At 43.7% G+C, this 14,890-nt stretch overlaps 1 pseudogene; it reads left to right on the forward strand.

The window, feature by feature from the left end:
- Positions 1-8,450, forward strand: part of LOC116904330 — a 10,866-nt pseudogene extending 2,416 nt beyond the window's left edge.
- The last annotated feature ends 6,440 nt before the right edge of the window (positions 8,451-14,890 follow it).

Here is a 14,890-nt window from a genome sequence, read left to right on the forward strand (position 1 = left end):
AGGAAATGCGGAGAAAGAGGAACACTCCTCCATTGTTGGTGGGATTGCAGACTGGTACAACGATTCTGGAAATCAGTCTGGAGGTTCCTCAGAAAATTGGACATTGAACTGCCTGAGGATCCAGCTATACCTCTCTTGGGCATATACCCAAAAGATGCCCCAACATGTAAAAAAGACACGTGCTCCACTATGTTCATCGCAGCCTTATTTATAATAGCCAGAATCTGGAAAGAACCCAGATGCCCTTCAACAGAGGAATGGATACAGAAAATGTGGTACATCTACACAATGGAATATTACTCAGCTATCAAAAACAATGACTTTATGAAATTCGTAGGCAAATGGTTGGAATTGGAAAATATCATCCTGAATGAGCTAACCCAATCACAGAAAGACATACATGGTATGCACTCATTGATAAGTGGCTACTAGCCAAATGCTTGAATTACCCTAGATGACTAGAACAAATGAAACTCAAGACGGATGATCAAAATGTGAATGCTTCACTCCTTCTTTAAAAGGGGAACAAGAATACCCTTGGCAGGGAAGAGAGAGGCAAAGATTAAAGTAGAGATGGAAGGAACACCCATTCAGAGCCTGCCCCACATGTGGCCCATACATATACAGCCACCCTATTAGACAAGATGGATGAAGCAAAGAAGTGCAGGCCGACAGGAGCCGGATGTAGATCGCTCCTGAGAGACACAGCCAGAATACAGCAAATACAGAGGCGAATGCCAGCAGCAAAGCACTGAACTGAGAATAGGACCCCGTTGAAGGAATCAGAGAAAGAACTGGAAGAGCTTGAAGGGGCTCGAGACCCCATATGTACAACAAGGCCAAGCAACCAGAGCTTGCAGGGGACTAAGCCACTACCTAAAAGACTATACATGGACTGACCCTGGACTCTGACCTCAGGTAGGCAATGAATATCCTAGTAAGAGCACCAGTGGAAGGGAAGCCCTGGCTCCTGCTAAGACTGAACCCCAGTGAACTAGACTGTTGGGGAGGGGGCAGCAATGGGGGGGAGGGTTGGGAGGGGAACACCCATAAGGAAGGGGAGGGGGGAGGGGGATGTTTCCCCGGAAACCAGGAAAGGGAATAACACTAGAAATGTATATAAGAAATACTCAAGTTAATAAATATATATATATATATATAAAGATACAGAATATAAATATGCAATAGTATAATTCCAATAAAAAATTGAAAACATAAATGATGTTCCTAATATTGCTTTCAAAAGAAAATTACAAGGATTCCCTGAAAGAAGAAAATGTATAATATTAAGGTAATTTGTAGATTAACATCACATGACCTAAAAACAAATCAAAGGAATTTTAACAGAAGCATTAAGAACACAAAATAACCTTACTTACATGCTTAATGAAAGCTACAGTAGAACGTGTGCATGAATGAGAAAGAGTGAACTGAGACTGCCTCTGTATTTTGGGGGAATTCTCATGTGAGCATGGCTAGGTCAATATGCAAATCTCATGAAGCAGTGAAAAGTATTGACAGACCCAATTCTTACGTGAAAAATTTACTAACACGACTTAACTATGTAAGGTGAGGGAAGGGAAAGTGATTGTGTAAACTATGAAAATATATGCCAAGGAAAAGTTCATTTCAACAAATGAGGAAATTTGTTCACATGGTACAAGGGAGACCATGAGGAGAAAAGAAAAAATACCAAGTAAAACAACCAGGAGTCAATGTACAATCAGTTGAAATAGCAGGGCATAGCATTAAGTAACGGCTAAACCAACAGCTAAGCCAGTACATAATGAATAAAACATGAAAAGGAGTTTATTCAGTGTCTTAACTTACATGGCAGAAAGTCAAAGCATTTACTTTTATTGAGGAAAAACAAATATTAATATTGAGGTGTTTTGTAGCAAATCGAGGCTCTAACAGAGTTCCTGAAGTGTGATGGGTAGGGGCGGGGGGAGGGCTTAAATACGAAGTTAATAAAAAAAAATTAGCAAAAAGAATAATGGTTTGACCCTTGGGTTAAGCAAAATAATATGCTTTGTGATTCGAAAATAGTATCACAATATTATGCTAATCAAACAGTAATATAACTGAATCACATGATAAATGCTTTAAAACAGAAAGATGTCCTTTTTTTTGATTAAACTTCCTAATGATTTTATATGAAGTATTCTTTGTGAGACTGACCAGCCTTTGCTAAAAATAAAAACAAAAGTGCATAAATAATATTTTATATTTGCTTCTTATGTTTAAAGCCCCAATAGCAGAATATAGTTTCTGGAAGAGTTAAATACATATACAAGACCCACAAGCAAGAATCACTCACTGTTCACAAAGCATGGGCTGGAAACTCAATTAGACTTCCTTGTAAAGCCAAGGGAGATATATTCTAAGAAGTATCTTACCTAACAATAGCTTAATTCAAACTTTACCACATGGAAAATAATATGTCTTTGATGCTTTCTGTTGCTCTTGAATGAAGAAGTGTGATCTTCCTGCCCTGACATTCAAAGAAGCACTTGGCATGAACACTGCCTCTGAGTGACACAGCCGCCTCACTCAGGTTTTATACATAAAGCAATGTGTCCAGCCTTATAGTGAAATAAAACCTCATTTCTCCAGTTTGGCTCTTGAAGATCTACTCTTGGAAAAGTCAACAAGTTATGTCTTTCAAGAAATGCTACTTCTGAAACCAAACCCCCGAGATCTGTATTTGGACCACTTTGTGTACCTGTTCCAGTATTATAAGATGCTAGAAGTCCATAATGCTACACAAAGAAATCATGTCACCACTGGCAAGTGCACACTGGGCCATGTCTGAAGCTCATAGTCATAGAAATCTCCATATCTTTGCATTTCTCCTGAAGTCTAATGCCACCATAATTTCCTAGACTGCTGCATGCTGTACATAGAGTCCACCTTCATGTAACTTGGAGTGCTTGACTCACTAGTCATGCAGAACGTATCAGCTTTCTCTATGAGACATGGTAAAAGAATTAAAATAAAAAGTTCATAAAAACTGCAAAAGTACAGCAGATAAGGGGACAGGACAGAACAGGCCTGAGATGTGCCCAGCTAAGCCTAAAAACAATGTCAAGGGATTGTTCCAGGAACTAGCAGCCACCATCTCCACTGAGTCAGGGGCCATCTGGATAGGCAACTCCCTGTTCCCCTTCTGCTATAGCTAATAGGTACCAAACTCCCTGCTCTACAGATAAAGATAAGACGATCTCCTATATTGAGAACTCCCCAGCCCGCACGTACTGCTTGCAGATGAGATCTTGTACCCATTTCCCTTGCTGATAACCACGCTGAATCTCCTTGCCTTCCCCTATAAAAATCCTTAAATTTCGAGTCTTGGGGTCAACTCCTCTGTCTCCTGTGTGAGATATGAGCCGTCCCAGAGCTCTGATAATAAACTGCCTCGTGTGCTTTACATCAAGAGCTGGTCTCTCACGTTTCTTGGGGTAGTACAATCCTGAGACTGGAGTGGGGTCTCCCGACAGGGGTCCTACATTGTGGGGTCTCGTCTGGGATCTGTCTGACCCCCAAGAACCCGGAAGACCCCTTGGAGGTATGTTGGTGTGGGCCTTGTATGTTTGGGAGTGGCGCCGCTGTGTGTGTGTGAGTGTGTGTCTGTGTCTTGGTTTTGGTTTGTAAAAGGGAGTGGACGTGGAATCCCACTCCGGTTTGTGAAAGGGAGTGGATGTGCAATCCCACTTCGGTTTGTGAAATGGAGTAGATGTGGAACCCTGCTTCAGTTCGTGAAAGGGAGTGGACATGGAATCCCGCTCTGTAAGTTACTAGCAGCTGCCGCTGTGGGCTGTAAGGACCCAGAGGCTGTGGAAGGAGACGTCCTAGGACCGCAGGCTGCAACCTTGGAAGACGTTCCAAAGGTGAGAAATAGCCAGGAGGACCTGACTGTGACTTTTCAGAACGAAGGAGACGAAATACTCCTTCTTCTGAAAAGGGAGTGGACGTGAAATCCCGCTCCGTCAGAGGTCGCATGTGGCTGCTTGTTTAAGTCCAAGCTTGGACGGGTGTGTTTGCACGTGTTGTTGATGTCTCTTGTCAGTATTCTATTTGTGTTCCTACTGTTTCTTACTATGGGACAAACTGTGACAACCCTTTGTCTTTGACCACAGACCATTGGACTGACATTAGGGCAAGAGGACGGAATTTATCTGTAAAAGTTAAGAGAGGATTTTGGCAGGCCTTTCTGCTTCTCAGAATGGCTCACATTTGGGGTGGGCTGGCCACCCATAGGGACTTTGACTTGCCTACCATTAGGGCCGTAAAGGTCATTGTTTTTCAAGAAGGACTGGGATCACATCCTGACCAGCAGCCGTACATGACGGTGTGGGAAGATTTGGCACTATCCCCACCTCAGTGGGTCCAGCCCTTCCTCCCTCCTCGCCGCCCTGGCCCTAGGATTGTGGCCTTCCGGAAAGGCGACGCGGATGAGAAACCGAAACTGCAGCCTGCAGAAGGACTCGGACGAGGCTCTTCACCAGCCCCCATTCCTAAGATTTACCCCGAGATAGAGGAGCCCCCTGAGTGGCCCACTTCCCCACCGCCACCATATCTCTAAGCTCCCCCACCAGAACCCCAGCCCTCAGCCCTGCCAGCCCCTTTACCGGCTCCAGGGGAAGGGAGGGGAGGCCCCTCGACTGGGACAAGAAGCCTACGAGGAGCTGCCCCAGATTCCATGGCAGCCCTTCCCCTTAGGGCGGTTGGGCTGCCCCCAGATCCAGATGATCCAACAGGTCTACAACTTCTGCAGTATTGGCCTTTTTCTTCCACTGATCTCTATAACTGGAAAGTTAATCACCCTCCTTTTTCAGAAAATCCTGCAGGGCTCACAAGCTTGATCGAGTCCCTGATGTTCTCGCATCAGCCTACCTGGGATGATTGCCAACAGCTTTTGCAGACTTTGTTCACCACTGAGGAGAAAGAAAGAATTCTCCTTGAGGCTCAGAAGAATGTCCGAGACTCAGCTGGGTGTCCCGTCCAGACCCTGGCTGAAGTAGATGAAGGATTCCCCCTGACACGTCCCAGATGGGACTACAACACAGCACAAGGTAGGGAAGGGCTGTCCAATTACGGTCGGGCTCTAGTGGCGGGTCTCAGGGGCATTGCACGCAGGCCCACTAATTTGGCTAAGGTAAGAGAGGTCATGCAAGGGGCAACTGAGCCTCCTTCGGTCTTTTTGGAAAGACTCATGGAAGCTTACTGGAGGTACACTCCTTTTTACCCCATGTCTGAAGGACAGAGGGCCTCCGTGATTATGGCCTTTATCAGGCAGTCAGCCCCTGACATTAGGAAGAAATTGCAGCGAATTGAGGGATTACAAGATTATACTATAAGGGATGTGGTGCGGGAGACTGAGAGAGTGTATCACAAGAGAGAGACTGAAGAAGAGAGACAGGAGAGAGAGAAGAGAGAAAAGAGAGAGGATGAGGACAGAAGGGATAAGAAACAGGAGAAGACTTTGACCAGAATACTGGCTACAGTGGTAGACAAGGATAAGAGAGATAGGATTAGACAGAAAGGGGACCTGGGTGACAGAAAGTGGCAGGGGCCAAGGAGACCCAGAAGAGACATACACAACTGGAAAGAAACCAATGTGCATATTGTAAAGGTAGAGGGCACTGGGCTCGGGAATGTCCCAAGAAGAGACAAGGGGAAAAGGTGCTGGCCCTAGAGGATGATGAAGATTAGGGGAGACGGGACTCGCCCCCCCTCCCCGAGCCTAGGGTAACGTTGCAAGTGGAGGGGACCCCCGTGAGTTTCCTGGTCGACACGGGAGCAGAATACTCAGTGCTCAAGGCTCCTCTAGGAAAGATAAAAAATGAAAAACCTCTAGTGATTGGGACAACAGGACAGAGGTGCTATCCCTGGACTACTTCTCACACGGTGGACCTAGGGAGAAACTTAGTAATGCATTCGTTTTTGGTTATCCCAGAGTGTCCTATGCCCTTGTTAGGAAGGAACTTATTAACCAAGTTAAAAGCACAAATAACTTTCGCCCCATCGGTTCCAGAACTATCGTGGGGAACTGCACCACCCCAAACTCTAGGATTGTCTTTACACCTAGGAGAAGAGTATCGGATTTGCCAAAAGAAAACATTGCCTTTGGAAGAGTTGCAAGAATGGCTGGAGCGGTTTCTCCAAACATGGGTAGAGACAGGGGAGATGGGGATGGCGAGACAAGTCCCCCCTGTCGTGATCAAGCTCAAATCTGGAGCCACTCCCATTAGAATCAGACAGTATCCCATGGGGAAGGAAGGTCAGGAGGGCACCCGCCCCCACATCACTAGACTGCTCCAAGAAGGGATCCTGGTCCCTTACAAATCTTCTTAGAATACCACTTTACTACCAGTAAGGAAACCAGGAACAAGCGATTACCACCCAGTACAAGATCTCAGAGAGGTTAATAAGCGGGTACAAGACTTACACCCTACTGTGCCAAATCCTTACAATTTGATTAGCATTCTGCCACCCGAGCGGGCATGGTATACGGTGTTAGATCTTAAGGATGCTTTCTTTTGCTTAAGACTACACCCTAACAGCCAGCCCGTGTTTGCTTTTGAATGGCACAACCCTGAGAATGGAAGAACCAGACAGCTGACATGGACCAGGTTGCCACAAGGATTCAAGAATTCGCCCACGCTGTTTGACGAGGCCTTACATCGAGATTTGGCCCCCTTTCAAGCCAATAATCCACACATAACTCTTTTACAGTATGTAGATGATCTTCTTCTGGCCACTGGAACACGCAAGGAATGTAAATGTGGGACTCAAGGCCTCCTGGCTGAGCTGGGTGAGTTGGGGTATCGGGTTTCAGCTCGGAAAGCACAGCTGTGCTGCACTGAAGGACCTATTTGGGTTACACCTTAAAGAATGGACAACGCTGGTTCACTGAGGCCGGGAAACAGACTGTGATACAAATCCCAACCCCAACCACTCCTCTCCAGGTAAGAGAATTCTTGGGAACGGCAGGGTTCTGCAGGCTTTGGATTCCTGGATTCGCTACCCTGGCAGCCCCTCTATACCCCTTAACTAAAGAGAAAGGAGAATTCATTTGGACTAAGGAACATCAATTAGCTTTTGAGACTCTAAAAAAGGCACTGCTACAGGCTCCGGCCCTGGCACTACCTGACCTTAAGAAACCTTTCACTTATACATAGATGAGAGAAATGGAGTGGCGAGGGGAGTCCTCACTCACACCCTAGGACCTTGGAGACGCCCCGTAGCTTACCTATCAAAGAAACTGGATCCTGTGGCCAGCAGATGGCCCTCCTGTCTCCGAGCAATAGCAGCCACCACTGTTTTGGTAAAAGATGCTGACAAACTAACTATGGGACAGAATGTGACTATAGTGGCACCCTATGCCCTTGAGAGTGTTGTTTGACAGCCCCCAGACCAGGTGGATGACCACGACGGATGACTCATTACCAGAGCCTGCTACTGACTGAGCGGGTAACTTTTGCCCCTTCCGCCATCCTTAACCCTGCTACCTTACTACCTGAAGCTGACGAAGCCTGCATACATCGCTGTGAGGAGATACTGGCAGAAGAAACTGGAACTCGACCAGATTTGACTGATCAAGCTTGGCCGGGGGTAGAGACTTGGATCACTGATAGAAGCAGCTTCGTGGTAGAAGGTAAGCGCAGAGCCGGGGCGGCGATAGTAGATAGAAGGTCTGTCATATGGGCCAGTAACCTGCCTGAAGGGACCTCAGCTCAAAAAGCAGAACTTATTGCTTTAACTCAGGCTTTAAAGTGTGCAGAAGGGAAGACTATCAATATCTATACTGACAGCCGGTATGCCTTTGCAACGGCTCATGTTCATGGAGCAATTTACCGGCAAAGAGGATTACTGATTTCAGCTGGAAAAGACATTAAAAATAAAGAAGAAATCCTTAGCCTACTTGAAGTCATCCATTTGCCCCACAAGGTGGCGATCATTCACTGTCCAGGACACCGAAAAGGAACTGGACCAATAGAAAGTGGGAATCAGATGGCCGACCAAGTGGCTAAAGAGACAGCTCAAGGGCCTCTGACTCTAGTAATTGGAACCTCATCTCCTCCAGAAGGAGGAATCCTAGAGAAACAGACTCTCACAGAAGAAGAGGGGCTAGAATATTTAACCACTATACATCGTCTTACTCACTTAAGAGCCAAGAAGATGGTGAGGCTAGTTAGTAAATCCCCTTATCACATACCTCAACTACAGAAAACTGTGGAAGACCTCCTAAAGAACTGTCGAGCATGCATGCTCACTAATGCTGGGTCCAACAAGATCATGGAGGAAAACGCCTGCAGGGGGACAGACCAGGGACTTATTGGGAAATTGACTTTACTGAGGTAAAACCAGCCAGCTCGACTAAAGGCACTCGAGACTGTGAGAAAAGAAACCTGGGAACAGTTAAAAGAAACCTACGCTGCAGGTGATTTGTTGGTGCCACATCAGTTTGAAGTGGGGGATGCTGTACTAGTGAGGAGACACCGAACCAGAAACCTTGAGCCACGGTGGAAAGGACCCTACCTGGTGCTATTGACCACGCCTACGGCTGTAAAGGTAGAAGGGATCCCCGCCTGGGTTCATGCCTCCCATGTCAAGAAGGCTCCCCCTGGAACTGATCAAGATGGATGGACCCTGGAAAAGACTGATAATCCTCTTAAGCTGCGTCTGCACCGCAGAAAAGACTCTGAGCAGTGATTTCAATCCCCATTCCCCAATTTGCCAAACTTGGGAGCTCTTTAATGAGGAGGGAAATGTCATTTGGTCAGCCACCGCAGTTAACCCCCCTTGGACCTGGTGGCCTGATCTTGTATGCGATCTCTGTAAGCTAGCAGCAGGATCACTCTCTTGGGACATCCCTGATCATAACGATCTCCTTCAACCCCCAGCTGAGGAACGGTGTGTCCCAAATGGAATAGGAAGCACATATGGATGCCCAGGACAATTCTACTGGGCCAACCTCTGGTCCACAGAGTTTTACGTTTGTCCGGCCCAGGGACGGGATAGGAACTCCCGATATAAGTGTGGAGGAGCATCTGATTTTTATTGTGCTGCATGGGGTTGCAAAACAACAGGGGAGGTTTACTGGAATCCAACTTCTACTTGGGACTTAATCACAGTAAAAAGGGGCGGGGGCTATGATGGGCCAAACCAGGGGGAGAGGGACAGTTCTAAGTATCCGGAGAGTGGATGTGCACATAGCAACAGCCCCAACGGGCCTTGCAAAGGTAAATATTGCAATCCAATACTTATAAAGTTCACTAACAAGGGGAAACAAGAACGTCAGAGTTGGTTAAGGGGAAACAGTTGGGGTCTGCGCTTATACGCGCTGAGAAAGGACCCTGGACTGAATTTTAGGATCAAACTAACAGTAGAAAAACCCCCGCCAGTGTCCATTGGGCCCAACAAGATCCTCCCAGAAAGAGGTCCCCCTGCCAGGCTTAAGCCTCCACCTCCTACAATGGTTCCATCAACCTTAATAAGACTTATTAGTACTGGTATTCCTTATGAATCCTCCTCTGCGGATGTTGCTCACCCATCAACGGGACAAAGACTCTTTAACCTGGTTAAAGGAGCTTTCTATGCCCTTAACAACACTGATCCAGAGGCTACTACTGAGTGTTGGCTGTGTTTATCGTCAGGTCCCCCTTATTATGAGGGAATTACAGACAATGGTGACTTTAATAAAACCAACGATCATGCTTCCTGTTCATGGGGGTCGGGAAAGAAACTGACCTTAACTGATGTAACTGTATCAGGAAGGGGTCCCTGTCTTTGTCTAGGAAACCCCCCCCTTCTCACCGTCACCTGTGTGGTCGAACTCTCTCCATAGCCCGAACTGATGATAGTTATTATCTTGTGCCATCTCCTGTTGATTGGTGGGCCTGCAACACAGGGCTTACCCCTTGCCTGTCAACTAATGTTTTTGACCCCTCTCGTGATTTCTGTGTCATGATCCAGCTACTGCCGCGAGTATATTATCATCCTGCTTCCTGCCTAGAAGATGAATATTTCAGTAGAAGGTTTAAAAGAGAACCTGTCTCCATTACCTTAGCCATGCTCCTGGGAACGGGACTTGCTATAGGGATAGGAACAAGAGTTCCTAGTTAAAGGAACTTTAACTAAAGAGCTTTAGTTGAATGCAGACAGGGAGCTCACTCCCTTCAGTCTTTGAGAGAAGCCATGACTGAAGACTTAGAGATGTTAGAAAAATCTATAGATGCCTAGAAAAATCCTTAACTTCCTTATCGGAAGTGGTATTACAAAACCGAAGAGGTTTAGACCTGTTGTTCTTGAAGGAAGGAGGACTATGTGCTGCCTTAAAGGAAGAGTGCTGTTTCTATGCAGATCATACTGGAGTAGTCAGGGACTCAATACAGAAATTAAGGAAAAGACTTAAAAAAAGAAAGTGAGACCGTGAAGCACAACAGGGATGGTTTGAATCATGGTACTCCAACTCTCCATGGGTCACTACTTTATTTTCTGCCCTTGCTGGGCCAGTTCTTATTATTTTCCTGCTCTTAGTGTTTGGCCCATGTTTGATAAACAGAGGGTTAGCTTTTGTTAAAAATAGAATAAATGCTGTACAACTAATGGTCCTCCAATGCCAATACCATCCTATAATCATGATGGAGGAAGAGGACGACTACCGTTCCCTGTATAGAAATACCAATGTCTAAGAATTCTAAGATTAGAATTAGTAAATAGAAGAAGAGGGGAATGAAAGAGTTAAAATAAAAACTTCATAAAAATTGCAAAAGAACAGCAGATAAGGGGACAGGACAGAAACAGGCCTGAGATGTGCCCGGCCAAGCCTAAAAACAAGGTCAAGGGATTGTTCCAGGAACTAGCAGCCACCATCTCCGCTGAGTCGGGGGCCATCCGGACGGGCAACTCCCTGTTCCCCTTCTGCTATAGCTAATAGGTACCAAACTCCCTGCTCTACAGATAAAGATAAGACGATCTCCTATATTGAGAACACCTCAGCCCGCACGTACTGCTTGCAGATGAGATCTTGTACCCATTTCCCTTGCTGATATCCACGCTGAATCCCCTTGCCTTCCCCTATAAAAAGCCTTAAATTTCAAGTCTTGGGGTCGACTCCTCTGTCTCCTGTGTGAGATATGAGCTGTCCCAGAGCTCTGATAATAAACTGCCTTGTGTGCTTTACATCAAGAGCCGGTCTCTCACGTTTCTTGGGGGAGTACAATCCCTCGATTGGAGTGGGGTCTCCCGACAGGGGTCCTACAATGGAAGACAGGTGTCTCCCAATACTGTCGCACATCTGACGTTAAAGTCTACAGCAAAGTCTGATTTTCCCTTCTAGGTAAAAATTCTTTCTGCACATGATTTTCTCAGTGAATTTGCAAAAAAGGTGATGGGAGTAATATGAACTCTTCTGCTTCTTCCTTTCTTTTTTTTTTTTTTTTTTTTTTCCCGGAGCTGGGGACAAACTCAGGGGCTTTGCTCCACTCAGGCAAGCCTTTACTGCTGAGCTAAATCCCAACCCCTGCTTCATCTTTTCAATGCATTTTTGTTAATCCTGTAATGCAGCCATGTGATGTGATCGCAACCTTTGTTCCTGAATTCTGGTGAAGCTACTTCTCTCAATATCTTAGAGCAATGATTTCCCCATCCTCATGAAAAGAAAAGACACCAGTCTCTATGCTTTGAGTACCTTCAGATATCTGGAAGATTCTTCCTAAGAGGTATTAGCTCAACCTGAGGTTTTTAACAGGATTTAAAAATAAACCTGAAAACTTACACCTAGAAGCTATGTGATTACTTTTTAAAGTTCTTTAAATTTTACCATTTATTTATTGAAATTGTGTCTTTGGGAGTGCTGCATGCCTTTAATCCTACCACTCAGTGCAAACCTCTCATCCCAGCAATCAGGAGGCAGAGACAGGCAAATCTAGACCAGCCTGGTCCACAGACCTGGAAAGCAATTTCCAGGACCACCAGGGTAACCCTGAGAAACTCTTTCTCAAAAGCCAAAACAAAAAACCAAAACCAAAAGCAGAAACAGAAACAAAAGCAAAAGCAGAAACGAAAGCAAAAACAGAAACAAAAAGCAGGAAAAAAAGAAAAAAGAAAGGGAGAGAAAGAAAAAGTTTCTTTTAAATTTGAGGTTTACCATGACACCATTTCCCACTGTCCTTTCTCTCCTACAACCTTCTCATACACTCCTCCGTCCCTCTTAAATTCCATGTGCACATGCATGCCTGAGTGTATAAACATACAAGTGTCACATGCACGCAGAAGGATGCAGAGGAGAGGCAGGCATTGTAGCAACTAAACAGGAGTTATTTGAGGCTGTGAGCAAACATATAGGAGCTGAGAACCAAACTCAGGTCTGCTGTAGAAACCTCAAGCACTTCTAACCAATGACCCAACAGTCCTGCCCCAAACTGTCATGCTGTTTTTGATAAGTTTTATATCTAGACAAGAGAGTTCCTTTTCTTTTCTTTTTCTATGTATACAACACAAGTGTTTGCTTTTATTTTGTCTTCTATACTAGAATCTATTGGGACTAATATTCTTTGAAATAGGTTACTCTGCTAAAGGAAGCAAAACAACTATCACTGTGTCCTGGAAAGACGTTAGCCTTCACTGTTACATTCCTGCTATAAAATTAAAGCAAAATATTCATTTCCAATTGGATTAAGACAGAGAAGTCAGGTTAAATGATTCTGAATGATGTAAGACTTCAGATGAAATACTTCCACAAATAATAATAATAATAATAATAATAATGAAACATATTGTGATACAATAGTAACTAGACAAAACATTTGAATTTAAGAACATCTTTAATGTTAGAAACCAGTTCTTTCTGGGTGATTATAAAAGCAGAATATATTACCACAAATATACATTTAAAGCCAATTCTAGCTTTTGTAAGATTCTATATCATAATCCATTTATTATAAATTACATCTTTTAACACTATAACAGCTCTCTGAAGTTACATTAGTTGCGGCTGAGCAGAAAGAGAAAAACCTACTCAGTTTTTAAAAGAGCTAGGCAGCATGGAATATGACAATATACTTAAAATATAAAGAGCTAAAATGTGCTAAAAGTAGTTCATTTCATGGCAAGGAACAGAACATATAAGCTCTGTGTAAGAAAGTAAAAAGAAAAAAATATCTGTGATACCTGGCCTTGTTGTTGCCAAGGACACCAGAGAGGGAGAGGCTTAAACAATATTTCAGCAATGGTTCATATGTGAATTGTTCATTTTTCATCTTAAATCTTTAAAATGATGTAATACTTATGACATATCATGTGCTGACAGTCACAAGGAACATTTGCTACAAATGAAAGGGCCACCCCAGACATGATAACAATTTACTTCGATGAGGAACAAAACGTTTCGAGGAATATACATTCTTGAAACTTGCCAACAGAGAAAAAATCAGTAAATTAGAACCAAAAAGGATAATTGGTTCTGCAGAAATTGAAGTCCACCCAGTTGCATATGATGGACTTGAAAAAATACAAGATTTTATTAAAAAAATATAGGCTTCGTGACATATTAATCTTTTCGAAATATGCTGTGGCTTATTGCAATATATAAATAAATATATATCTGCAATAAGAGAGAGAGAGAGAGAGAGCGCACACCACCATTTCTTCAACTACAGATAGGTGTGTTTTATAAAAACAAGCATGTATTAAGTCTTCGTTTTGGAGATTTGTTTTACCAAAGATGTAACTAGTGCATAATGTAGGCTCATCCACTACCTGTAAACAGAAGAGGCATTACCAATCAGAGAGCAGTGAGATAATAAAAAGGCAAAATAGTCTTATATCACATGTATCACATCTTACATATCATATTGTATCGAGGTATGATAGTTTCAGTTATGCAGCACACTATCTCATGCTAAAGAGAGAAGTCACCTTTCAGTTTCATTATAAGGGAGATACATGTTCCTCCTCAAGAAGGACACATAGAAAGCTGCATCCTTACTCCCAAGAGCTAAGCATACTAAGAGCAGGGAGGGTAGTCAATTAAATTGGCTACTAAGGACCTCATACACTCAAGACTGCCTTCATGAAAGAGATACCATGTACAGCTTTCAACTGAGCTTACTGTAGTCTCCCCCAGCACAAGTCACTTTCTCCCTAGCGTGCTACCTAACTCCATTTTGTACATCAAGCCCCCTTAAAATCGTGCAAGTTTTCTCAGAACATTAACTTTTTAACATATTACAAAATGATTGTTTCAGCAAACCTGAGTCTCATAATTGTGAGTCTAGTAGAGTTAAATTATTGCCAAGTAAGAATCTGTTTTTTGAAAGCACGGTCTTTAGGAGGTGATATATTTCTGTCTTTAAAACAGTGGAACGCATGAATTAAATAGACACTTAGTGATTTAGACACTAAGAGATTTTAATTCTGTTATCAATTAGTACTATATGAACCTAAGAAACCTTATATTCAAGGATCATTAAACAATGATGAAGTTATTCATTTAACTAAATAAACCAATACCTTATGCAGACTCGCTTTTGTATTTGAGCAGGGATTTGATACCTTTCCAATGGATATTCTGTTTAATCTATGATATTGATACGTGTACACATGTGTTCCATTATAACACTGTGGGCTAATGAGAAATATTAAAGTATTTTAACTTTGGAGGAGACATTATTCTCATATATTGTTGAAAATAAATGTCTTTCATACAACAGATTGAGAAGTTCTCATTTTATATGCGTGGGGATTTTGCCTCCATGTCTCTCTGTCCGTCGTCCTGTATGTGTCAATGACTGTGGAAGCCAACAAGTGGTACTGGAGTTAGCAGCTACCTGCTGGGAAAGGGTCATTTGGAAGAGCAATGGTGCTCATAACCAACTGCCAT

This window comes from Rattus rattus, chromosome 6, assembly GCF_011064425.1.
Source record: "Rattus rattus isolate New Zealand chromosome 6, Rrattus_CSIRO_v1, whole genome shotgun sequence".
Classification (NCBI taxonomy): domain Eukaryota; kingdom Metazoa; phylum Chordata; class Mammalia; order Rodentia; family Muridae; genus Rattus; species Rattus rattus.